Source organism: Canis lupus, chromosome 20, assembly GCF_011100685.1.
Source record: "Canis lupus familiaris isolate Mischka breed German Shepherd chromosome 20, alternate assembly UU_Cfam_GSD_1.0, whole genome shotgun sequence".
Taxonomy (NCBI): domain Eukaryota; kingdom Metazoa; phylum Chordata; class Mammalia; order Carnivora; family Canidae; genus Canis; species Canis lupus.
In genome coordinates this window covers 14,605,094-14,632,774 of record NC_049241.1, presented here as the reverse complement: position 1 = coordinate 14,632,774, position 27,681 = coordinate 14,605,094, and the positions used below count along the sequence as shown (strand labels likewise).

Below are 27,681 nucleotides of genomic sequence, written 5' to 3'. Positions count from 1 at the left end.
AGCATCTGTAGAGTTCTTTATGCTGTTTATAATGTTTTAGTTTCCATTATATTATCTCTGATCCTCACAGTAATCCTATAAGAAGTAAGGACATGTATTTCATAGATAAGGAAATCGAAGCAAAGAGATTATGTGGGGTCACACACTAATCAATGGCAAGGTCAAGAGTTATATTTGTCTAGAACGTGACCTTTTTTTCTAGTCCAGGATACAACAATAGAAACAGGTACTAGATTCCCTCTGCCTAGGGTTCTTTGGGCCCCATCCCAGATCAATTAAGTGTGCCTTTCTTTAGAGGGGTCTCTGGCCTCATTTTTAAAAGCTCTATATGATTCTAATATGCAGCCAGGGTGGAAAATGTGTTTCTCTACATTACAAAATCAAGTAGATCTTGTCTCAGCAGAACCTCTCTGTTTGCAAACATCTCCAGGGGCCAGGAAATTTGATTTGATCTGGACATATCCATGAATATTACAACTCTAAAAGAAGCATGCCTTCCCACAGTGTAGTTATTTCAGCTGGATCATTTTGTATTTACTGTAGAACGGAGGAAAAAGCATGAAACTAGGACACCCACATTCCAGGCTCAGATCTCCTATTAACTTACTATGTAGTATTGGGCCAATTATGTAACTTCTCTGAGCCCTATTTGGTTTCCGTCATCCCACACATACTGTTTCTAGCATCCAGATGTCACCTTCAGGATCAGGCTCACCCAGTTTCTTAATGAGTTCAAACCATGCTGACCAGTCTTGGCCCTGGGCTGATGTTGCCATGCTAAAATGATTGTCCTCTATGCCCAGAATAATCTTAAAGACATACACATTTTGTCAAGCTGCAAGCTCTACCTAACCCCACTCCCTGCCTTATTCTTAACCCTTGCCCCATACTGGCTCCCGTGCTTACCAGTTCTGTGTACCTTCAGACTTTCAGGTGTATCTTTATTTGCTCCAAATACCAATTCATTTTACTGTAGTATAGATACTAAGTTTAGATCTTGCCCTCATGTCTCACCCAAAGATGCACCCAGATCCAAATCTGGGACCATAATACACTGTCCTTTGGATTTTAAGTATTGCTGACATCTAAGAGGTTTACTTACTGGGCCCCATGCACCATATCAGACTCCCAGGAAAATTGACATCAGAATGAGTGGATTCTAGTTGTATCACCCTGTGATTTGGACAACTAGCCACATTCCTCAAGAAGCAGTCCTCCACTTCTAGTTTATTCCCTCTACTGTCTCTCACCCAAATTTTAGGCTCCCACTTTTCCCCTGTATCTTCATTTCCTGCATAACTCTCAAACTCTCATACAGTATTATGCTCCCCAAACGAAATTTATATTTGTTCTGTAAAACTCTCAAATATGTTGTTAGAATAAAAAAATAAATAAATGTGGCAGCAATCTGCACAGTTAAAAGCTTCCTAAAATATGTAGGAATATTTTCCTCCATCAGGTTGCATGTTGGGCATGGAACCTGCCTAAGAATCTCCCTCCCTCACTCCCCATCTTAAAAAAAAAAAATAAAAAAAGGTACACACTCAAGCTCTAAAAAGAATAAGAGGAGTAAGTCATAGGAATGAAAAGTTCAGCATAGGGAATATAATCAATAATGTAATAACTCTCTGTGATGACAGTAACTAAGATTATCATGGAGAGTACTGCATAATGTATAAAATGTCAAATCACTATGTTGTACACTAATATAACATTGTAGGGCAACTATACTTCAATTAAAAACATATATATTAGAAGTTAAACTTGGGTAAACCACCTTTTATAATATTTTTATGGAAAATGCATTCTGAGTTTTATGTCTAAAGTAAGAAACGTCATATATTTACTTATAGACATTGATTGCATTTCAATGAGGAAATGATAACCTTTAATGATAGGTTAATCAGTACCACAGACTACTAGGTATTTTGTTATTGTTTGGGGGTATTTTTGTTTTGTTTTGTTTTTGGCATTAAACATTATTTTTTTTAAGACTTATTTATTTGTTTGAGAGAGAGCAAGAGAGGGTAGGAGGAAAAGGCAGAAGGAGAGGGAGAGAGAGTCTCAAGCAGACTCTACACTGAGTACAGAGCCCAACATGGGGCTTGATCTCAAGACCCTGAGATCAGGACCTGAGCCTAAACCAAGAGTGAGCTACTTAACCAAGCATTAAACATTCCTAAGGCAGTCTTGTGTGTGCTATTTGATTCTACCATATTCCTTTGAAATCTGTGAACCTGGACTCTTTCATCTGAAATGTAATGGTCCAATTCCTCCTGTCTTTTGTTTTTCTTCTCATTCTGCCAATCAGAGGAGCTTTTAACACATTAGTGATTTAATTGGCATAGGGTAATGTGAAATAGTTTGGAAGGCGATGCTTTTCTTCATTCATTAAGCCTCCCTTTTTTCACTCATTGAGCAGGAAAAAGAGCCACATTGATCAGGGACTACTTGTTATAAACTCCCACACAAATGACATGGGATGGAGTATTTCATGTTTGGGAGGATAGGCCACTAGGATTGTTTGTCTTTATTACACCAAATACAGGCTCCATTTCTCACAGTCATGACATCATTTAGTTCAAAGAAAGAATCTGCAAAGGAAGCAAAAGGAAGGAATTAGGCTTCTGTGTCTCAAAGAATGACTTCTCTCCCCCACTGGATATTACTACAAGAATTAGAGTCAATATTTCTGATGTCAGTCATCTCCATGACATATAGTTATGGTTATTCTATGATGCTACTGGCATCCTTTTTTGCCTTTGATTTTCCTATCAGCTCTTTACAACAACTTGAATGTCTTATGACATATTTTGGGGTTCCTCAATGTCAATAACTATATACTTATGTATAGAAAAAAAATGAGTACATAAGTAGCAAACATCCCTAGCCATAGAATAGTTCTAAACCTTATGCAGCTAAGCCACCAATTTCTTAAACTAAACTGTATAGAGAATTGCTGGTCTGGGTTCTAAGAAAAGTTCCCCAGGTATGATAGCCATATACTTTCTACCTACTTCTCCTTTTAATTCTAGTCAGAGAGATGTTGAAGCTATTTTGCAGCTATATCAAAGCCTTAGCACTTAGAAATAAACTCAACTACTTAATAAATAGCAATTAATTAAATCTATTTGTGTTCAGTAGCCTAAAGAAAATCATTTAGTTAAAAAAGACATTATTCCAGAAATAAATTTCAAGAAATTATTTTTTAAAGATTTTATTTATTTATTCATGCGAGACACAGAGAGAGAGAAAGAGAGAGAGAGAGAGGCAGAGACACAGGCAGAGGGAGAAGCAGGCTCCATGCAGGAAGCCCAATGTGGGACTTGATCCCAGGACTCCAAGATCACGCTCTGGGCTGAAGGCAGATGCTAAACCACTGAGCCACCCAGGGATCCCCAAGAAATTCTTTTTCTATCTCATCTTTTTCTTTGCTTCTGTGTAAATGCTTGTTCTTTTTTGGACAAAACCAAAGCATTTTAGTTAATTAATGATGGCCCTAATTACCCAATGTCTCCTCTGGCACTTACACTGTATTTAATTTAATGATAGGCACTATATACAAGTATTTGTGGATAGATTTAAATTCAAGTTGGAAATGTCTCTCTTTTCTTTTTAAACATTAAAAAAGAAAATCAAAGAGATAATCTCCAGGTTTGATCCTTAGAACTGGAAGCCCATTGATCAGTCAAAGTAAGGACCAAATACATTAGCACCAAAAGGAAATGGTATTTGCGAAGTGCGATTTGATCCATAAAGCTGAATGATCTGCAAACTGTGATCATTCAACAAAGCTCAATTTCATGTTGAGCTTTCTCTTTTGGAGTTGTCCTGCCCCAGAAAGCAGTGAAGGATGATATTGTGTTGGAACACAGGTGCTAGTTGGGATGTGAAGAGTCTGGAGATGTGAAAAGCACATTACATATCCAGTAGAGTACTACCGGGGATGTACCAGCCAAAACAGAACAAATGATCAACACTGATCTTTCAACAACATGAACCTCGCTGAGCACTTCATAAATAATCCAGTGGACAATCACTGCAGGATGTATGGGGACCATTCTTGTTTTAATGCCCACTGGAAATGTACCCTATGAATCTGATCTTTTCAGCTGAGAAAGAAACAAGAAGCTCTTTGGATACATTTTCAGCAACGAATTGGTGTTTTGTCAGGTCAGTGCATCATGATGTTACATTGAATTAAACAGGATAATGGTGCAGTACGTAGAATAAGGAAATGCTCCCTGAGTCCTGGAAATTCAGAAATAGACTCTGGTTGGGAGATCAGAAACTTAAGGCTCTGAAATATTCAGTACTCTCAGGGATCTTGATCCTATAAGTGTTAAAGAACAAATAAGAGGGATCCCTGGGTGGCGCAGTGGTTTGGCACCTGCCTTTGGCCCAGGGCGCGATCCTGGAGACCCGGGATCGAATCCCACGTCGGGCTCCCGGTGCATGGAGCCTGCTTCTCCCTCTGCCTATGTCTCTGCCTCTCTCTCTCTCTCTCTCTCTCTCTGTGTGTGACTATCATAAATAAATAAAAATTTAAAAAAAAAAAGAACAAATAAGAAGTCAGCCATTTTTCTTATATATGTATTTTTTAACTCATTCAGTTAGTTTTCAGATATTTAGGAAGACCATAACTTAAGTAGGCCAAATCAAAGACCAGAGAAAACTACACATTTGGGCAAGTAAAGTTAAAACCCAGAAGAATAAATTGTGGCATTTTTTCTAGAGATAGGGTTATAGCTTCTGATGCTGTGTAGAATTAGAATACTGATTTAAGAGAAAATTATTTAGTTTAATTGAGTGGCTGTATATTCATCAAGGATGCACAATATAGATGAAAAACCTTTTTTTAACCAATTACACTGATTTGCACTAACTCTATTCACTAATAATTTTGTCATTTGAGACATATAAAGTAAATAAAAAATGCTAAATGGAGTAGTAAAAGTTTTACAGGGAGACCAACTCTGTCTACAAAATGAATTAGAATATATGTCAGATCTTTAATTCAGCAGCTGATTGGGAGAATGTTCATGACCTCTTAGGTATACTGGCTGCTAACAAAACAATGGACAGCTATTCTATACCAAGCCAGGAAAGCTGTTCACATCTCCAAGTGTAACACACCTATTTTTTTCACATCAGATAGTCGCAGGTTAACACATTATCATAATCTCCACTGTCAAAATTAACCCCTGGAAAGGAGTTGTATTATAACAACACTCTACAGGAATTCACAAATCCATATGGCAGGCACAGCTGGAGAGATGGTTGCAGCTGATAATGTAGCATTTCAGAAATATCCAAAGAATCTCTACTTTGTGAAGTAATTTGGAATTTGTATGCTTCCTCATTCTCTTAAACAACACATAGAGTGGAGAAGAGAACACCTGGGAAATGCCAGATAGTTTGGTTGTAGATTTTTGAGGCCAAGTTCTCATCATTTTTTGCAAACTTTTGCCTTTGGAAAGGTAAACAAGATTTTAAAAATAAAATGCAGCTGATTTAAGTATCATATTTCTTTCATTTGTGATTCCTACTTACTGTAAAATAAGATAGGTATAACAGAACTCTGAATTGAGCGCCTAAATATAGGAAATAGGTTCCTACAGCTTCTTGTCTATGAGTCTTGGTACTATTTGAATTTGTTCACTATATCTGCAAGCCAACATTTTTTATCAATGTACAGTTCTAATATATTTCAGTGGAAATGGTTATGATAAATGGGATTTATAACTGGGTCCTAATGGAGTATGTAAATTGGGATTTCAAGATTGAAGAGAATAGATTGCTTTTAATAAGTAAAAACATCTAACTTTAGCACCCTCTCAGTTGCCAGGCATTGGCATAGAAGTGGCAGATAAAACAATGATCAAAAACAGAATGGTTCCCCTACCGTAGGATTTATGAGTCTGCTGAGGAGTAAGGAAGTATTCAAATAGTCACACTGGAGTGTGTGCTTTTGTTTGTGGGCTGGGAGAGGAACAGGATTCAATTATCTGATTGTGTAAAATACAGGGTTACCTCAGAGATCTTGTGGGTTTAGTTACAGGCCAGTGCGATAAAGTAAATATTGCAATAACATGAGTCAAATTAATTTTTTTGTTTCTCAGTACATATAAAAATTTTATGTACACTATACTGTAGTCTATTAAGTATGCAGTAGCATTATGTCTAAAAAACTACACATACCTTAATTTAAAATACTTTATTGCTAAAAAATGCTAACCATTACCTGAGCTTTCAGCCAGTCATAATCTTCTAGCTGGTGGAGGATCTTGCTTTGATATTGATGGCTGCCAGTTAATCAGGGTGATGGTTGCTGAAGACTGGGGTGGCTGAGGCAATTTCTTAAAATAAGACAGTGAAATTTTCTGCATCAATTGACTCTTTCTTTCACTTGAACACACTTAGAGGCCATTATAGGGTTATTAATTGGCCTAACTTCAATATTGTTGTGTCTTAGGAAACAGAGAGGCCCAAAGAGAGGGAGAGAGATGGGGATATTCCAGCTGGTAGAGCAGTCAAAACACACACATTTATGATTTCAGTTCACCATCTTACATGGGCACAGTTCATGGTGCCCCAAGAGACTTAAAGTAGTAACATCAAAAATCATTGCTCATAGCTACCCCCAAAAAATGTAATAATAATGGAAAAGTTTGACGTATTACAGGAATTACCAAAATGTGACAGAGACACAAAGTGAGCAAACACTGTTGGAAAAATAGCACTGACAGACTTGCTTAACACAGGGTTGCCACAAATCTTCAATTTGTTAAAAAGCAGTATCTGCAAAGCACAGTAAAATTAACTATGTCTGCTGGAAGGACATGATGTAGACTTGGAGAAAACTTCCTTGAAGAAGTCATTCTGGAGCTCAGATTTGGAAGGATAAATGAGTAGAAGGAAGGAATAGTACTACAGACAGAGCAACAACAGTACATATGTCTGGAGTGGGAAGGTTGTCTAGCCCTGAGGAAAAGTGATATGGTAATACCCGAGAGTGATGGGGAGAGTGCAAGTCTGAGTCTAAGATATAGGCAGACTGGGCCCTGGAAAAGCGTTAAAGAGTTGGGTGTTTTCCTGAAAGTAAGTTAGATATTGTGAAAGATTTTTTTTTAAGTGAGAGAGAGGATAAGTTAGAGTGGAAGGCAACATTGATAAATGGGCTCTTGACAGCTAAGGCTGATTTATTATAACCTAGCTCTTTGTGAAAAACAAAGAATGAAGCAAAATTCTCATCAGACTAAAAACAAACTAAAAACAAAAAAAACTAGTTTTTTTGTGAAAAACAAAGAAAGAAGCAAAATTCTCATCAGACTAAAAACAGAGTATAGTCATCAAAAAGTTACTTGAAGAATTATCTATAATTATAGCTCAAATAGGCCAAATTGATAAATAACCACAGGAGACTATCTTAATCCATTTGGGCTGCTATAAGAAAATACCACAGACTGGGTAGATTGTTAACAACAGCAATTTATTTCCCATAGTACTGGAAACTAGAGGTCTGAAATCAGGGTGCCAGCATGGTCAGATGAGTTTTCTTCTCGGTTCATTACAGGTAACATTTTGTAGTGTCCTCACATGGCAGAAGGGACTAGGGACTCTGCAGGGTCTCTTTCATAAGAGGACTTACCCCATTCATGAAGACTGCATCTTCATGACCTAATCATTTCTCAAAGGCCCTGCCTACTAATACCTTTACCTTTAGGGATAAGATTTCAAAATAGTAATTTTGGGAAGACACAACATTCAGACTAGAGCAGAGACTCATGACTAAATAACTAAATTGACAAGAAGAAATATGGGAAGGATATCTTTAAAGGCTTCCAACAATAGCCATGCTGTATCTCTATATCAAATATATTTCAATCTAGGCATCTAATTAAAAAGTCTGATGTCTGTCCCCTTATTATGAGAAAACATTTTTTTCACATTTTTTTCCTAAGGTATTCAGAGGAGATGGTCCAGTATACTTACTAACACACACACACACACACACACACACACACACACACACTATACCATCTCCCTCTCCCCCAAATCACTAGGAGTCAACAGTTCTAACTAATGCTTTATAGAGAAAGATGCTAACGTGGCATATTGGGTGTGGACACAGGAAAGGGGTTATACTAGTTCACTGTGAAGGTGATAACTGAAGCAGTAGAAAGCTCTATCTCAGTTCCTCCGAATCTTAATTAATGACCGCCAGACACCAGTAAGATGGGAAGGAAACATGGCTATCAAATTGCTTTAAACTTAAAATTTGAGATGGGGATTCTGGGAGCCCCTGTGGTCAGTTTGAGTGGATAAAGGAATACACCCATTTTGGGTTGGTGAACCTAAGACCTGTTAGAAACACAACCAATGTTAATAAATAGAGTTAAATAAAAAATCTACTCCATGATGGTGACCTAAGAAAATACTCTGTGATAAAGAGTGGAGACAAGAGGAGGGAAGAGTCAGACATTGTCTGAGGATGCAAAACAAAACATAGCAAAGATGCATCTCTGTTGTGCTTTCAGTCAAGACAAAGAAAACATGGATTTGTGAAAAACACAATGCCAATGTGGAAAGGGATCTGACCCTGATACAGACTGGCATTTAAAAGGAGCTAACAAAGATTAGAAATGTAAGAATTAAAACCTGCAGTGCAGATGTAATAAAAAGCCAAATGAACATCGTAGAAAATTGCATCAGTGATAAGCATGGCTAACTAGATAAGCTTTTTAAAAGAATGCAAAAGGAAAGTATAATGATTAGAAAGCTGCATAAATATGGAAATTCAAGAATAAAGATCCAATCTATACATAATCAATATAATTGACAAATATACTTTATCAGTGCATACATACTGTTTAATATCATGGCATACTTAACATTTCATACCAACACATCATCCTTTTAATAGTAAAAACATGTTGTACTTTTCCCTTTTTGAGAAGGAATCAAAAGTTTTTGTTATTCTTTATTTTAATAATTAGAAGAAATATAGATCAAGGTAGATATAAAAACAGAATGTGTATCTTCCAAGTTGCTGGAGACAATTAAATAAATTGTAATATATTCAACCAAAGACCAAAGGTAAAGATAAGCAAAATAGCATGAATAAGAAATTCACAAAAAGATGACAGATATAAGAGTATATTACAGAAAATATAAAGAGGTAAAACTTTCATATAAAATATAAGAACATCAGATTCAGTTAAAAATTGTTTAATCTAACCAGAATTTGATGGCATTTATTTTAAAATAAAATATCAATTTTAACAACATAGACTTTAAAAAGGAAAGATGATAGATTTACTAGTTTAAGACCAAGTATTATTTATATGCAAAAACTTTAAATTGGGAAAAGATACTTTTTATTATTGAGATACACAAACCCTAATGAAGATATTCCAATTATATTGTTTTAAACACTATAAAACATAGGATCAAAATCTATAATGCTAAATATTTAGAAACACAAGGAGGAATTACTAAAGCATATTTTGTTACTTAATTTGACAGACCAAGTAAATAGAAATAAGGATACAAAACATTGAATAGTGTAATAATAAAACATATATACTAGTCCTCTGTTATCCACAGGGAATATGTTTCAAGACCCCCAGTGAATGCCTGAAATCGAGGATAGTCCTAGACCCTATATATACTATTTTTTTCCCTATATAATATATATACATATATAGATACCTGTGATTAAGTTGAATTTATCATGGAAGCATGGTAAGAGATTAAGAATAATAACTAATAAAAAATAGTACAATTAAAACAATATACTGTAATAATTGTTAAATGAATGTAGTCTTTTTCAAAATATCTTATGGTACTGCACTAACCCTTCTTGTGATGATGTGAAATGATAAAATGCCTATGTTGAGATTAAGTGATATGAATGACATAGACATTTCGACATAGCATTAGTCTACTACTACCTTCTGACCATGTGTCAGAAGGAAGATCATCTCCTTCTAGACCATACTTGACCACAGGTAACTGAAACCATAGAAAAGCAAAACCATCCATATGAGGGAGCTACTGTATATTTATATACTTTCCTTTCAAGTTCCCATGTAATGCTTATTGTAATTGGTTAAATAATAAGCCAAGAAATAAAATTTCAACAAGTTAAAATTATACACATCAAGCCTTATTTTCTACCATTATATAATTAAACTAGAAATTAGCTATAGATAACTTTATACAGCAACAATAACCACATTTAAAAAAAATCAACCCATGCAAATTTCAAGTCATTTTTCTAATACTTACTGAGTCAGAGCACAAAGAACCATTTATGGATGTTTCAAAATTTGAAGAAATGATAACAAATGTATCCATACTGATAAAATTTACAAAAAGTGCACTCAGAAGGAAGTTAACAACTTTAAATGTATTATTAAGATATTCTGGAAATCAAAATCAATAAACTATTCACCTCATGAAGGTTAAAAAGAACACACACACACACACAAAAACCCTGAGGGAAAGAGAAGGAAAGAAGATAAAAGTCAAAATTATTAAATTGGAAAATAGAAACAGTATACATGAGACATCCGAGGGAGGTTTTGAAAAGGGAAAAAAAATACAAGTGTGGGATGCCTAGGTAGCCCAGTAGTTGAGAGGCTGCCTTTGGCTCAGGTCATGACCCCGGGGGTTCCATGATGGGCTCTGGCACCCGGCTCCTCACAGGGAGCCTGCTTCTCCCTCTGCCTATGTTTCTGCGTCTCTGTATATGTCTCTCATGAATAAATAAATTTTTAAAATCTTAAAAAAAATACCATAAATGTGTTCTTTCCAAATCTAATAAAAAACCAGAGAAATATGAATAAGCAAAATTAGAAATTAAAAAGAGTAGCAGTTTTGCATACAAGATTTAAAATCATAAGAGCAAACTACCCACAATCCTGTGATCATTTGAACATCTTAAATGAAATGAAAAATCTATAGAGATCATTTAGATAACAAAATCAAATCAGGAAAATATAGAAAATTTCAATAGACCATTTATCATGAGAAGAATTGAAAGTTGTCAAGAATCACTTTCTCCCAAATGCTCTCAGTCATAAATTTTATAAGAAATGTTTTTCAAAATTTTTAAGGTAATTCCCTTACCAAGCAATTTGTGTCAGAGCAAAGACAGGATGAAAAGCTACCAGTTCATTTAATGAAATGAGTATAATCCTGGTACCAGAACCTGAGAAAGACAATAAAAGAAGCATCCTCACCTGTGAATGTTAGTAATACTTATATGGTGGTAATACAGGTCAGACACGATTTTAAATTCTTTACACATATTAACTAATTTAATTATTACAACAACCATATGCTATAAATTACCAATTTATATATGACAAAAACCCTGAGACATTGTTAAAATATGACATTCTTCAATATTTAGGAATGACTATTTTTGCATATGTCTACAATATGAGGAAATGTCTTAAAAATACAGATAACTCCACCAAGAGAATTTGCAAAAATCTTTCCCATATCCTGGATTAAAAATACAAAAACAAAGTTATAAAATAAAAACATAATGGAAAGTTCAAAAATACTCCTATGACCAGCAAAATGACAACCAACACCAAAAGAAGGTAAGAGACATATAAGAATGAAAGTGTTGATAATTATCAAAGCTGAGTGATAAATGAGGATTCATTATAACATTGTCTCCACTTTTGTAATTTGTGTATATTTGAAAATTCCTGTAACAAAAAAATTTAAATGCAAGTATATGTTGGATTTAGTGAACTCCAATGTTGCTTTTAGCTCAGAGTTTATATGGTTCTCCATTGTTAATTACCTTTCTCCAGAAAAACATTTTTCTATCAGTCTTTGTGGGAGGAAGATGTTTGCATTGTATGCAGGAGCTTCTACAATGCATGAACATATGAGTATCTTGCAAATCATATAGCTATTTTATTACTTGTTCTCCATTTGAAAATTGATCTAGATATTCAAGTTAAAATAGCTGCCCTTACTACCCTGCTTTGAGAGATGCTTATCACTAAAAATGCCTGGATTGGCAATAATCCGTTTTGCTTTTGCCTAGAGCTGTTCTGAATCTCCAGTGGCAGGCCCTCACTGTGTTACTGGGGCAAGTGTGCAGTGATGTGCATTAAATCTGCACTCAGCAGTGCTCAGATGATGAGTTTCTGCAGGGAATGAAGAAAATATACATATAAACACCCCATTTTCAAATGGCACTGTAGCCTAGTTAAGAGAATTGCTTGCGGGGGAGTGCATTATGCTAAGAGGAGTAGTTCATTTTCAGGTTAGAAAACTTTAAATTCAAGTTGACATAGCTTCTATTTTTATTTCCAAACTTATCTCAGCTGGGGAAATATGACATTTGTCACTAAAACTCAACCAGTGAAATACAGGGAAGGGATGGGGAAAGTCAGTAGTCCAAAGCCTGAAAGGGGCTGTGATCTGAAACAAGTCATGTTTTATTTTGGAGCAAATACTGTACCAAATTTGCTTTCCGCTGGTAGACCTTCTCCTGTTACTTTTCACAAAATCCCATGTACCCAGCAGCAATCCCTAATGGCAGAAATGCAATTAATATAAGTTATCTCGTGATATACTAGCATTCCAGACAGCTCGTCAACAATTAAGAATCAAGTCTGAATTAAACTCAGAAGTTCAGGGCTGAGTAAGAGTAACGCTGTGTGTGTCAATTTCCTGACAATGAGCAACTTCATTCAACAAACCACATATAAGGGGCTTCCCTCTTAAGCCACATGTAACCTCTGTTTTAATGGCAGGATAGATCCATAAAGCTTAAAGTACAGAAGCTTTCATGTGGCTACACTGAAGTTTTCAGAATCAGAATGAATGGGCTCATTAAAAGATAGAACTGGGTAAAATTGAAATTAATCCTCCATAATCCTAGCTTTAAAAACTCTCATCTCTGTTGTATACAGGTATCTTTAAAATGAATTACAAGTATGCGAACAGGCTCCCCTAGACACCCTTTTACGTTCAGCCCTACCATATCCCTTTTCCAATAGAAGCTGGGAAACAATCCAGGGTTAATGACTTGAAGAATCAGTTTGCTTTTATATATACTGACTTTAAGAAATAGCAAAGTTTTTGGAGTTTCTGTTGACAGACTGATAGAATATATTTGCCATTCATATCCTATGCCTTGTAAAAAAAAAATTGCAAAGAATTTGGGGTGTTGACCCTGGGATATGTAATTTATGCATGACTCTTGTAAGCTGTTACCTCTTAATCACTCAGGAGCCCCAGCTCTTCAAGCAGACTAATGATCCCCTGCTGACTATCAGCTCTGCTTGCAGTTCTGCCTTCAACACATCTGTCAGCACCACTTCCCAAGGGGACTCTATGAAAGTTGGAAAGTCTGACATCCATACATTAACTACCCTGTGACTTTCTCCATTAATAATGGACTGTCCCACCGTAAGCTGTGAGCTTCCTCCCCAACACTGACTGCTTTTCCTTTTATGTGCCACTATGCCTGCCATCAGAGAGATAGCCAGAGAAAAGACATCTGGCATCTGTAACTCATAGGGGGTTCATAAAAACTAAAGAGGTAGATTGTTCTCTCAAATGAAGTTCCTGGAACTACTACATGATGAATATCGTGCTAATGGCCTCCTTCCTCTAGCTTGGTAACAGCCTGCAACCAGTTGTTTTTTTGTTTTGTTTTTTGTTTTTAATCACATCCACACTGATGCACACATCCTAGGTCTTTATTTATGAGATACATTGCTAATTGTTATGCGGAATCCTTAGAGATGGAGCCCAATTATCTTGAAAACATTATTTCTTTCCATATCTGCAAAGAAATTGTCCTAAGATGTGACAACTGAGTATGTTCAGATCTATTTTCCAATTAATTGTTAAAAAGAATTCTCTGAAGTAAATCAAAATGGCCTTGAAGATTTTGGCTGAATTGTTCGTTAATTTACCTCAGATGCAGATAAAAACTGGGGGCAGAAAAGAGAAAATTGGAAGCCCACTGGGCCAGGGTGGCAGGTTTTTGCTTTTGTCCAAAATACAAAAGAAAGAACAAAGAGGTGACCAAAACAGAAATGTGTTAGACCCTGTAGGTGAATGATATTTATTTTTCTACAACTCATAAATATTGAGACATTCAGCATTTCCCTTTGACAGGTTACTTGTCAAGTTACTATAACAATAAATTACCTTATCCAGAATCTGGAACAGCACTCTAAAACTTTCAGAGACACACTGAATAAGCCAAGTGTGAGATAATAGAGAATGGTGAAAGCTCTGATAAACTAGAGACCATATATCTCATCAAAAAGGGGCAGGTGATGGTTACTACAATGTATCCAGATGGATGTTTTTAGGATCAACTAGGCAATCAAACTGACCTCATCACCATGGAACACACTCGGCCTCTGACTCACTTAAGGACAGGAGAGAACACAGGCCAAAAGACCAGAGCCAAGACCTTCTTTTCAATGAGAATGTGGGAGTAGTCCAAACAGCAATTCAGAGACTTTTTCTTGTCCCCATAGTCATGTTTTAACAGCAAAGAATTGAGACTCATGTAGCCAAGCCTGGAGCCTTCTGACTTAGAATATTAATGGTTTTTTATTTTATTTTATTTTAGATTTATTGATTTATTTGAGAGAGAGTATGTGGGGAGGGTGGGGAATGGGTGAGGCAGAGGAAGAGAGAATCTCAAGCAGATTCCCCACTGAGCACAGAGCCTGACTCATGGCTTTATCCCAGGACCCTGAGATCATGACCTGAGCTGAAATCAAGAGTTGGACACTTAACCAACTGAGCCACCCAGGAGACCTGAAAGTTGATGTCTTAAATAGGAGCAAATATCTCTTGGAACATTTCTATAGGCATAGCTTCTAATGTCCCCATGAGGGGGCCCAGTGATAAGTGTCACCACATTCAGGGAAACCTAAAACAATGACTGTCCACCAGATGTGTGTAGTTCATTTGCATTCCTCCCAGCCAGATACAGGGTGCTTCTCCTAGGTTATTTTTACTATAACTCTGTTGCCTGGCCACCTGGCTGACATTTTACCTTTGTCAGCTTTGGTAGCAAAGTCAGTTAACTTTGCTTTTGGTAGCAAAGTTAACCTAAGATAAGTTTGTTTAACATTTTATGCACTGTTGCCATGTCGGAGTGTGAGCTCAGATCTTTCTTTTTCTTCTCATTTTTTCTTCCTCCTTCTCATCCTTTTCCTTCCTCCTTCTCTCCCCCACCTTTGTCTCATCCTTTTTCTTGTTTTAGGAAAGCTAGAAGAAGTCCAGATTTTTTCAATGTTAAGTCTCCCAACTTTTAAGTGAGAACACTAGAGTAAGGTACTAGACCAGAAAACAGAAGACCTGGGTCCTGGGATTCTAGCGATTAGCTGTGTGATCTACATCAGAGCTAAAGTAAAAGACTAAAAGGTTTGCTAAGGTTGGTGAAAAGCTGTTTTAATGAAGCTGTTACTATTTTCTAATCGATAAAAACCAAAGCTCGTGTGCTCAATGCCAGGGATGCTGTTCTTCTTCCCTTACCTTTATACTCTGCTTTATCATGTGAAAATCCCAAGAGTGAGAACAAAACACTCAGAGGTCTTTCAAGCCTTAAATGCCCATTGTTGGACAAGACTTCCCAACAAAGATGCTAAGAAAAGTGATGCTAACTCTCATGGGGTTTAGACCAACATACCTGCTTTTGTTTGCATTGTCCAGAGAAATTGGGTCAAAAAAGTAATATCTGGGTGTATTTTGGCTTTTAGACTGGTTTTGCAGATGCCGGATATGTTAATACAGTACAGAGATTACCAGTGTCATCACAGCTGCTACAATTCTAGTAAAATTGCTTCATATTACGACGATGTTCTATCCTCATTCATTCAAATATCTTTATTCTGTCAATTTTGCCATCATCACCAAGAAAATGTACCGTGGTGGAGAATTCACTTACAAATGAAGGAGAATTAGAATTATTTTTATTTTTCTGCTACCATTTCATCAGTCTTATGGGGACCAAGTCAGGGATTCCATTTTGTAACCTGCAATGAATAAGGGAATTATTAATTCCCAGCCTGACTCCAACATCAAATCTACATTCAGCCAATAGCCTAAGGATTTGGTTAGTTGCTCAATCTTTTTTGAAGAAACCTTTTCATATTTTTGTGGGTCAGAGGTTCTTTGTTATATAGGAAATGTATATCCATGAGGAACAGAAGGGAATAGGTTTAAAGCACACTTATTAGAAATGTTCTCGTTCATGATAACGCAGGCATTTGTTGGAATTTCATTTTCCTCCACTGACCACAAAATTAAACATTTCACCAAGGAAATGTTCCACAGGAGATTTACTCTTAGGAATAGGATCTAATCTTTTATATCACAGTAAGAAGCTGATCAAAGGTGTTAAAAGCTAGCTATTAAAGGATTAACTAGGTCACATTGAAATATATGATGTAAAAACAGAAGAACCTTTTTCTATCCAGTTTAAACTTATAAAGAATACAGAAAACAACCCCCCTCATTGTTCTCAAGAACATGTTGGTTAAGAGAAAATTTTGAGCCTTCATTCAACATTTAAAATATTCTCACCGAGCATTGTTGAAGCCATCTCAAAGAATTATGTTTTTTGAGACAAGGGAAACGAAAAGCCATTAGGTTTTAGGTAATTATGTTTATAGTTTGAAAACATAACTCTTTTGAATAGTGTGGGAAATGGCTTGCAGCAGGGCAGGAGTGTATGAAGAGAAATCAAGGATGTGGTGGTTGAAAATAATCTGACCAAGAGATGTTGGTGTTTTGAGTCTTGGGTAGTGGATGTAGCAATGGATACTTTCTGCTCCCTCCCCTAACACAAATACAAAATCTCTCTGGGCCTGTATGGTCAATCTCACCCACTGGTGTAGTGGATTCTATCCCCTCTCACCCACTCAAAGACTTGGCTCTGGCCATTGTTTTTCTCCTTTTCCCTTCATTAGATAAATTCTCCTTCCCTGCTACATCACTCCCATCTGCATTCAAACATGCAGCAACATCTTCTGTGTTAAATAAATTAGAAAGTCCCTTGACCCCCACTACCCAATTTCTATGCTCTCCTTTACAGAAAAACTGCACCAAAGAGTTACCTCTACATCTTCTGTTTAGTTGAATCTTGCACTTAGTGCATTAGGACTCTTCCCCAGAATTGCACTTAAAGAGCCTCATCAGTGATCTCCAATGGTACTACTGCCAGTGGCAAATTCTCAGTTTTTATTTTATTTAATGAGTCAACAGCATTTGGATATAGTTGACCACTCTAAACTTCTTGAAATACTTTCTTCCCTTGACTCTGGGATACTGGCTTCTCATTTCGGTCTCCTTGGCTGGCTTAGTCTCATTTTCCTGTCATCTTGCTATCTCCTTAAAATGAATTATAAGTATCTCAGGTCAGGCCCCAGACCTTTTGTCTTTGTATACACACACTCCCTAATGATGTCATCTAGCCTGTGGCTTCAAATACCACCTTTATACTGATGTTTCCCAAATGTCTATCTTCATGACCCCTCCCTCCTAAATCCTAGACTTATGTATCCATTGTCTGATCATCATCTTGCTTGGTAGTTTAACAGTTATCTCAAAGATAATATGAGCAAACCGAGCTTTGATCTTCTTTCTAAATCTGATCCTGCTGGAATTTTCCCAATTAGGAAAAAGCAGTTCCATTTATCCAATGGCTCAAGACTGAAATTTAGGACATAACCCTCAATTTCTTCTTTTTTTTAATGCCACTATCCAATTGGTCAACAACTCCTTTCCACCAAACTTTCAAAATATACCCTGATTCTAACCACTTCTCCCTACTTCTACCACTGCCACCCTCATTCAAGCTCCCATCATGCCTACCTTGGATTTCATAACAGCCTCTTAACCAGTCTCCCTGGTTCTATTCCTACCCCCTCTCCATATCATAGAAAAATAGTGATACTTTTGAGATGTAAGTGAGCTCATGTTTCTTCCTTGCTTAAAACTCTCCACGGGCTTTTATGTCCAATTCAGAAAAAAAACCTAAAACCCTCTCTTGGCTAATAGCCTCCATTAACTTATCCCTGGTGTATCTCCATCATCATCCCCCCTCTCATTCTATTGCACCCGTATACTGTTCCTCAAAGACACTAAACATGTCCCTGCCTGCAGTGGGGCCTTTGTGTTTTCTATTCCCTTGCCTTTAAATTCCCATTTCCCAGTTACTTGCATGGCTTATGCTCTTTCATGTTAAAGCTTTGGTCATTTTCACTCCTTCCTTGATATTTCTAAAATAGTGCCATCTCTTTCATTGCTTTTTTTTCCTAATCGTGCTTGGCACCATATAGTATACTGTCCTTTTCAAGAAATGTATTTATTAATAGATTTGAGGAATTCTATGGTTGTATTTCAAAACATTTCATATTAAAACTAACATAGATATATTATCCAGTGGAATTTGGAAGTAGAACAAATATGTAATATAAATCCCTGGCTTACAGTAGATTGCTTCAGGATCTACCTCCTGGCTCTTAAGAGTGTGTGTTACATACTGCTATTCAGGTAGGGATACATCAGTGGAAAGGTTGAATTGCACGGTTGTTGTTTTTGGACTTGACAATCATCTATATTATACAACTGAGAGATACCTAGAAAATATCTTTTCTGTATTTATTCATCATTGGTTCTGCCATCCACGTGTCAAGTCCCACCACCAGTCTTCCCTACTAGAACCAGCCAGTTAGAAGTCAGCCTATAGTGCTACTATAAGAAGCCTGTGCAGAGATTTTAGATATAATTACATGGCCTGATAATCCAGATTTTGTTTGCAGGGAAATAAAACAAAATATACCTTCTTTAAAGCATTATGGAGGCTCTGTCAACCCACCTCCCCTTACCTAACTTTCTGGATAAAGAGATTCCCTCCATTCCTTCTGTAATGCACAATACCTATTACCTGTGGCAAGCTGTAGGTTCATGTCTTGATAGCCTTAGCCTACACTCAAGTGAACTTATACCCTTCTGTTCATCCCTATGAAGTTGTATACTTGCCAAGAAGCAGTTGTTTTTGTTCGAAACCTGTTTAGGCCAGTTGTACTTACATAGTTTAAATATTATGTAAGCTAACAAAATGTAATAAAAAGGAAAGAATTGTCATTTCTACAAAAATAACTTGGAATCCTTTGGGAAAGACTCAATAAAGGCAAGTCAGTGAAAAATAGATAATGTGGGGAAGATACAAAATAAAAGTCTGTGGAGAGGGTCATTAAACTCTAGTAGGATTCTGTACTCCTGTAGTTTCACATGTCTTATTTTACCAAAACCAAGTCCCAGGCATGATGAGGGTAGGTTAGGTAAAAATGATAACTTCAACCCCAGTCAATAGTCAACTTAAAAAAAAAAAATGAGGGATTCCTGGATGGCTCAGCAGTTTAGCGCCTGCCTTTGGCCCAGGGCACGGTCCTGGAGTCCCAGGATTGAGTCCCAGTATCGAGTCCCACGTCGGGCTCCCGGCATGGAGCCTGCTTCTCCCTCTTCCTGTGTCTCTGCCTCTCTCTTCTCTCTCTCTCTCTCTCTCCCTATGTCTATCATAAATAAGTAAATCTTTAAAAAAAATGAGAAGGCAAAGGGGTACATTATTCCTATATCAAAAGATTGACAAATAATAAATTTAATTTTCTAAATATTTATTAATGAATAATAAATATGTAGAAATATTAAATTATATAAATACATACATAGTATCTAATAATAAATCTCATTGCATAAAATATTTACGATGTGAATATGGCATTTTTTTGTGGTTTCCCATTTCTATTAACTTTTTAAACTAATCAACTAACTCTAGGTTCCAGCAGTGTAGGATAAGAGAGTTTTATATTATTTGAGTACACCTTTCAAAATTAGGGATTACATTCCCATTACAGACATGTTGAGAATACCAGAGGTGAAGTATTCAGAACAATCCTTTGAGAAAAGTAAATTATTAGTCCCATTTTATTCATGAGGCTCAAGGAGGGTAAATGACTTAGAGGTGACCTGTTAAGAACTAGTATCTACCATACTCACAGCTCCTGCTGAGTTCTTAGATTTGAATGCCACTTCAAACCTCTCCTCCTACACGTCTCATTTAGATCTTTTATAACATAGATTTTTCAAAGTAAACAACTTAAGACTGCTGAGCTAATCATGTATTTTAATTAATGGCTTCTTAATCATTGTGACATTATGATAATTGAAATGCCATTTTTACATTTCCAGTAACCAACTCTCATACTTTAAGGGTGTGTGGGACAGTTCCTTGATTTGGGAAATGCTGTATATAAAATTCTCCTCTTGGAGATTTTATAGCTCATGGATTTAGGTAAGTCTTTTAGTGAAAAAATGTACCCAATTTTTTTCAATCATTGCTATTTTCCCAATGTGTCTGTCCACATGGTTTTATCATGTAATGATTCCTTAAGTTCAGTTAAACCAATATTTCATGCATATGTGTTTAAAGTATTGCTTTATAGAATGGGTACTCATGTTTTTGTCTTCTAATCAGTCCTATTTTTATATACTCTCAGCTCATTGACCATAGTTCTCTGGCCTGAATCTTTTTATTATACCTTTTATTCTCATGTTTTTATCATATTCAAGAGGGGAAAGGCAAATGTTTCAAGAGCTAGACTTGACAGTTTATTCTGAGAGCTGAACTTGTGACCTTGGCACCTCTCACCTTAGAGGTCGCTAAGGGCTACATGCAATTATCCACAAGCAGAGATCCACTGAAGATGGAGATCACCCCTTATTCAACAGGTCTTAGTTAAGAAGCTTATGGAGAGCCAAAAAAAATTCAAACTCCTGCCACAAGCAGAACAAGTACACCTAGGGTCAGGCATCATAAAAGAGGGTCAGCTAATCAATGTTGACCTAGCAATTTGTGATCTTAAGAGTGGCAGGAATGCTAAAATTATGTTTTTTGTCCCTTATAGCTAATGTTGGCATGTTTGTGAAGCTGGCTGAAAATAAATTTTGTGCCACATGCCCTCCTTTGCAGGATAACCAAGCCATTCGTGGTTTACTGTCATCAGTGTCTGTCCTGTGCAGACTTATGCTAGCACCTAGCCACCTAGTAAATAACAAATGAAAATTGAATACTTGTGCTCAGAGCCTTCATTGAGGAGGACTTTCCTTCCTTCCATCTTTATCCTTTGTCCCTTTGTCCTGAGTCTTCACCATCATCCATCAGAAGAGATAAGCTACAGAGATACCCCTAGAAAATACCAATCTGCCTGACTTCCCCATCTCTATACTCTAATAGGGCTGACTTAACTACTAGAACAACTCAGAGTTGAAGTGGCTTGCCCAAGATAACCCTGTTAACAGTTGACAGATGGAGTATTTATTACCTAAAACTTTAGCATAAGCTTTTAGATGACATGTTTTTCAGTTTGAATGAGATTGAATAGACATTAGAGTAAGAAGAATGAAAGCAGAGAAGCCAAGGATGTGCTAGAGCAGTCCTGTATTAGAATTAGTCAGGGGCAAGGGGAAAAATTTTTGTTTCAAACAGATTTAAGAAGGTAGAGTTTGAGGACAGATTTCCAGTAGTCATCATACAATTGGCCATTGGCTACTTGTTAAAGTTATGTAACACTCTTCAATATTATGTCTATTGTCTAATTGTTCTCTTAATCAAGATCCTTTTGGTTGCAAGTGTCAAAATCCAATTCAAATGAGCTTAAACAAAAAATGAGAATTTATTGGCATAAAACTCCCATTAGATACAGCTAGATTTTAGTTCCCAAATGATAGTTTTAGGAATTCCTTTTTTTTTTTTTTTTTAATTTTTATTTATTTATGATAGTCACACAGAGAGAGAGAGAGAGGCAGAGACATAGGCAGAGGGAGAAGCAGGCTCCATGCACCGGGAGCCTGACGTGGGATTCAATCCCGGGTCTCCAGGATCGTAAGCTAGCCCTTGCTGTATGTAACCCCAGCAAAAAGAGAATGGCTCATTCCCAATAATTTTAGCACAAGTTCAAAATTGCTTTATGTGCCAGCTTGAGTCATATGCCCACCCCTAAACTAATTATGGTGACTGGAGGTTATGGGGTAGTGCTGGATAGAACATTTTGATTGGGTAGACATAGAACATGTGCTCATTCCTGGAGCAAAATAAGGATAAGCCCGACTCATATAATATCATCTACTAAGAGTGGGGGAGAAATGATTCCTGTTAAAAAATGGGGATGAGGGATCCCTGGGTGGCGCAGCGGTTTGGCGTCTGCCTTTGGCCCAGGGCGCGGTCCTGGAGACCCGGGATCGAATCCCACATCGGGCTCCCGGTGCATGGAGCCTGCTTCTCCCTCTGCCTGTGTCTCTGCCTCTCTCTCTCTCTCTCTCTCTGTGACTATCATAAACAAATAAAAAAAAAATTAAAAAAATAAAATCTTAAAAAAAAAAAAAAAAGAAAAAGAAAAAGAAAAAGAAAAAAAAAAATGGGGATGAGTTTACCAGGTATGGAGAAGCTAAGCAATGTCCAGTTGTCATTTTATACATACTAAGGTATGCTTGCAGTCCTGGATCCCACCCCCAAAGAGTTATTTCAGGAGAGAACAGGTATATACCATGAATTGTAAGATATACTGCCCTGGAAACATGAGTAGGATTCAGGAAACCTGACTCCCCTAGAACTATATCCCTGATATATCCTGCTGTGTAGTATCTAAGAGAATACCTGGCACGTAATAGGCACGTAAAAATATTTGTTGAGTGAATGATTAAAATCTAAACATGGTGGATACAGAGTCTCAGTTTGGGGTGATGAAAAGTTCCAGGCGACAATTGCACAACAGTTTGAATGTACTTAATGCCACTGAGCTGTACACATTAAAATGGTAAATTGTATGCATATCTCACCACAATAAAATTTTTTTAAAGGAAGGAAGAGCCTACACATTAAGAAAGATAGGACTTTGATGGCATCTCTTGGCCTCTTGTTTTCCGTTTAAGCTTGCCCTAGTCAGTCTCTGGACCCCAGGAGTTATACAGTGATCAGAGGAGACAAAAGTAGTTATCCCATCTCATCCACAAAGTGAAGGCACAGATGCTAGCTACCCTCTGCTTCGTAAAAAGAGCAAGGGATACAGAATCTTTGGGATTGATGAAAATCTGGAAGATTTTCTTAACAAATGCATGTATGAAAGGGATTCATTCACTTTGAAAACTATATTTTCCTCCTGGACCAGGCAGGTAAGAATGTAGATGATTAAGATAATGTAGGTAAGGTGGAGCTCCACATAACTTCTTCCACACAGGTCAGCCACTGCTCATCTTAGGCCAGTTATTGTCTTGAAGAAATATAGTGAATTGCTTTATCTTGTGGTTTTTCTGAGAAGACTTAAATGTCGAATTCTTTGTGAAATCTTTCAGTTTTTGAATGTTGGCAATCATTGAAAAACATTTTATATAGTAAGTATGGGAAACAGAACATCTGGCTCATGGGCCCCTGGCTTGAAATAAATGTTGTAAATGTTCCTATCTTTCTGTTTATTTTCAGTTTCTTCCAAAGGACAGACTATTGTTTACTTTCTCACAAAACACAGTAATGACCCTATGTATTTTGTGCATTTTACAGTTTAGGGTGACTTGTGTGGTTAATACAGATATCTTCATTCCAATTTTACTCTTGAAGCCACTGAAGCTTTAAGTGGAGGTACTCATACTTGTACCCAGATCCTTGTGAAACAATGTGCTTGATCAGACAATTCAGGTAGTTTCCTTCTTTCAAAACTCCCCACCAGTTTCAGGTTGTTTATCGTTTATCTAGATAAATTATTTTTTTCCTTTCATCAGAGAGAGTTGAGTTTCTCAATTCCCCATACCTCCTTTTGTTGGTCAAGTGAGAGGAAAAAAATAATTACTTACGAGAAACGATAGAAGCAGATTTGTGTATTTAGCTCTAATAAATGCAGTAACCAGGGAATTTAAATCATATAATATTTTCTATCTTTCCAGAGATGGATAGACTTTTTTTTTCCTGAGGGAACTTTTAACTTAAGAATGTGTTTAAATCCCCTTGGCATGTCAGAATGATCATTAATGTATAGTTGCTATAGCAACCAGAAATGCTGGCAATTGAGTAGGAAAAGAGCCTGAGAGAGGAAGATAAGCTGTGTCAATTATTGAACATCTGTCAAACATTTAGCCAATTTAAAGTGACAGACAAAATGCTCAAAATTGAAGGTGGATAAAATATATTTTTACTAACATTCACTTAAGAATATCGGTTTTGTATTGTTTTGCCACTATTTTAGAGGAGTAATTAACTTTTATTTTCATTCATGTAAAGGAGGTGTTTTCTATGAGTATGATATGCTTGTATGTGTAATTTTTAATGCCATAATATTACCCATCTCTACTGGATGTTGCTTTACAGCATCTTGAGCTCTTTTGCATACATTATTTAATTTAGTCTCATGACAATGCACATACTTGGTAAAGTATATCCATTTTATAGAATTTCACATTTTCTGGGAATAGAGCAGTGAAAAAGTATGTTTTAGGACATATGCCTCTTCATTGAGGGCTCTCCTCTCCCCATTCTAGCCACTACTCATTTATGCAGAAGCAGTTCCTTACGTATTTGTCACACGTGTTTCCAGTATCCACCCTTGTACCCAGTGCAGTCATCCCAGATCAATTATTTCTCCTTTTTCCTTGAGTCTCCCTGAATCCTCAAAACCCTAACATAGCATTCTGAAGAGCCAATACCAATTAGGTAGAGCTCCCCAGTCAAGTTGAAATCTATTTGCAATCCCTGTCTGATAATGATTTCTCACCTTTGCCTGGTGTTTTCTCATTTACAAATCGTTTTCATATATATGGTCTTATTTGGTCATCAAGCTTCTGAGGTGAGGGTTATCCCTTCTTTACATGTGAGAAAATTGAGGCTTAGAGAGATTAAGTGATTTGGCCAAGATCACAAAAGGAAATGGAGGACACCTCCTCCCCTATTGCCTTTCAACTATACCGTATGAGAAAAGAGCAGTAGGTATACAAATAGGTCATGGATTCTAAGTGCAGCCCTAATCACTTGGTAACTACAAACTAAACCAAACCAAATAAAAACAGGAGAGGTTAAACGCCTCCCTAGATACCTCTGCCTCCTCCTAAAAAGAGAGTGATAGATAGATTATCTCTAGGATATTTTCCAGCTATAATCTGTAATAATTGAGTTTTAAATACAACTTCTCTGCTAGGTTTCCCGAATACAGCGTTTGCTTATTACCTATCATCCATCTGTTTATCATTGGTCCCTTCCTCAATTTCTAGAAAGTGAGAAAACAAATTAATTTTAAGTTATGATTTTGCTACTTCAACTTATTAGCATTAAGTATACCAGCACTGTACAAATGATCAGAATATTTAATTTTCTGGGTTAGTTTTGTTTAAGTTTAGTAAGTCATTATTCCTTGTGTTCCTCACTTCCCTTTCCTAGAAAATAGATATTACCTCCTAGAGATGAATCAAATGAATAACATAAATGAAAATAATTTCAGGAAAATGAGTTTATACTAAGATAAGATGTCATTGTAGCTTTATTAATCATAAAACCTGATCTGATCTGTTAATATAAGTGGATGATTTGGAATGAATCTTTATAGTGAAGTTGAATGAATATATAGATCATCAAACAGTTCTTTTTACAATCTTTGCTTTATCAATAATAACACAAATATTAACATTCATTGAGTGCTTGTATGTGCTGGACACTGTGCTAGTTATAATTATGCACTTTGTTTACAGCATTGCCCTTGATCCTCTCAACCACCTATAAAGTGTATGTATTTTTATCCCCAATTTTCAGATGAGAAAATTGATTCTTAGATCATTTAAGTAACTTTCTGGGTCTTACAGAAGTGGCAAAGCAAGACTTCAGGACAAAGAGATATGTCTAACTCCAAATACCAGGGTACATACCTGACCAGTTATAGAAAATATTCCTAAAATACCTTAGGTGAGGATATTTAATTTAAACACACACACACACACACACACACAGAGAGACTTAGACATCAGGTAAAAACTGTGATTACCACATGTTATTTTCTTCTAAAACTTTTTCTCAAAGCTACATTCCCCTGCCCCCAACAAGTCTTTGCTGTATTGCCATAAAAGAGATACAAGAGTCAATGGTAAGAATCCACTATTTCTAAGAGCCAACGATTTAAAGAACAATTCTAAGTGGTAGTGAGTGGGTGGGAGATTAGTGTACAATTACTTTTCAAAGAACATTCAGAGGAGAATTATGAACATCAGTAAGAAGAGGACATTACTAAATGGGAGAAGGGAGGTAGGATAAGCCTCTAAGTAGAAAAAGAAATGATAAGGGTTTATAGTAGTCAAGACATTTAATCATAGAGGACAGAAACTCAGTATCCACTAGGGAATCTTTTTTTGGTGCATAGATTTATTGACTTCTTCAAAAGCAGATTACATGAAAGACAAGAATGTCCCCTCAAAATTGATTCTCTCAAATTACTAAGATATCACCTGCACTCACTTTCTCTGCCTGTCAGCTCTGGGTCTTAGATTTATCTTTTCACACTAGCTTGTCAGTAGCACATTAGACATGAGCGTGAGGCACTTCCATGTACACCCTGTGACTCTCCAAACCTGAGAAGAAGAAAAAGGCCCCTTTTTGCAGGTATTTGAATTTTAGAAGATTTTGATTGGCTGGTTTGTGTCATATGACTCTTCCTCAACCAATCATTGTGCCTTAGGCAATAAGGTAATTTGATCTACCTCAAGACTCATCCCGATTTGTATGGCCAGCCTTTTTTTTTTTTTTTTTCTGTATGGCCAGCCTTTAAGGAATGATGAGTGGGTACCATGAGAACCAATTGAAGAAGTATTGCCAAGAAGAGAAACCTGCCCTTTATGGCAAACCAAATAATGAGGAAAAACTCATAAATGATTAATTTTTCATCAGGGTCTGTCCACCACATCACAAGGCAGAACTTGACCATTACAGTCAATGAATATCTTTTATTTTTAAAGATACAAATAAAAATAAATACTTCTCTTTAGGGAAGTACAGATCCGTTTTTAATAGACCACCAGGCCAAATGCTTTTGCTACTGGTTTTAAGTCAGCACTGGTAAATTGCAGAGAAGAGATGGAAAAAGCATCTTGGATTACAATGAAGACTAGTATTTGCTTGGCAAATTTAATTAAGGGTTAATTTAGGCTTAAAATTTAAATGTCAGTTGTTTGAATTTCGATCACATCTTTAATTGAGGAGGGTGTAGAATTGTTTAATTATCTGATGAAAAGGCTGTATATCAGTGACTTGTGTGGGAGTTGGTGACATTGCTTGAAAACTTGTTCTGTTAGTCATATTACTGCTTGAATCCTTTTAAAAATGTAAATAATTATAGTTTAACTGACATTTTCTACCATTTACTCAAAATTTTTAATCATTCCTGAGAATGCATTTCAGTTCCCACATTGAGTATTTTTTTCCTTTCTCTCCAGAAATTGCTAAGCTTCAAGTAATAAGACAGATTTTGATTATGTTGTGACAAAAAGCACAAATTCTATTAATGATGATTTGTGCAGCCTTCTCTTAGAAAAAAATCTTTAAATGTTGATGTACTAGTGACCTGCATATCCTGATATTTCAAG

General features: G+C 36.4%; 1 protein-coding gene and 1 long non-coding RNA gene across 18 annotated transcripts in view; one reads left to right on the top strand and one right to left on the bottom strand.

Annotated features, from left to right (window-relative positions):
• Positions 1 to 27,681, top strand: part of CNTN4 (contactin 4) — a 916,127-nt gene that overhangs the window by 696,324 nt on the left and 192,122 nt on the right. The gene's annotated exons all lie outside the window — the stretch shown is intronic.
• Positions 2,448 to 27,681, bottom strand: part of LOC102153282 — a 172,003-nt gene continuing 146,769 nt past the window's right edge. For 2 of the 5 annotated variants that reach the window (XR_005374698.1, XR_005374699.1), the window contains 2 exons: positions 6,245 to 6,359; positions 2,448 to 2,594 (listed from right to left, as the gene is read on the bottom strand). This is a non-coding gene — a long non-coding RNA (uncharacterized LOC102153282). The remainder of the gene's footprint in view (positions 2,595 to 6,244; positions 6,360 to 27,681) is intronic. The other 3 variants (XR_005374688.1, XR_005374689.1, XR_005374690.1) reach the window with 3 other exon arrangements.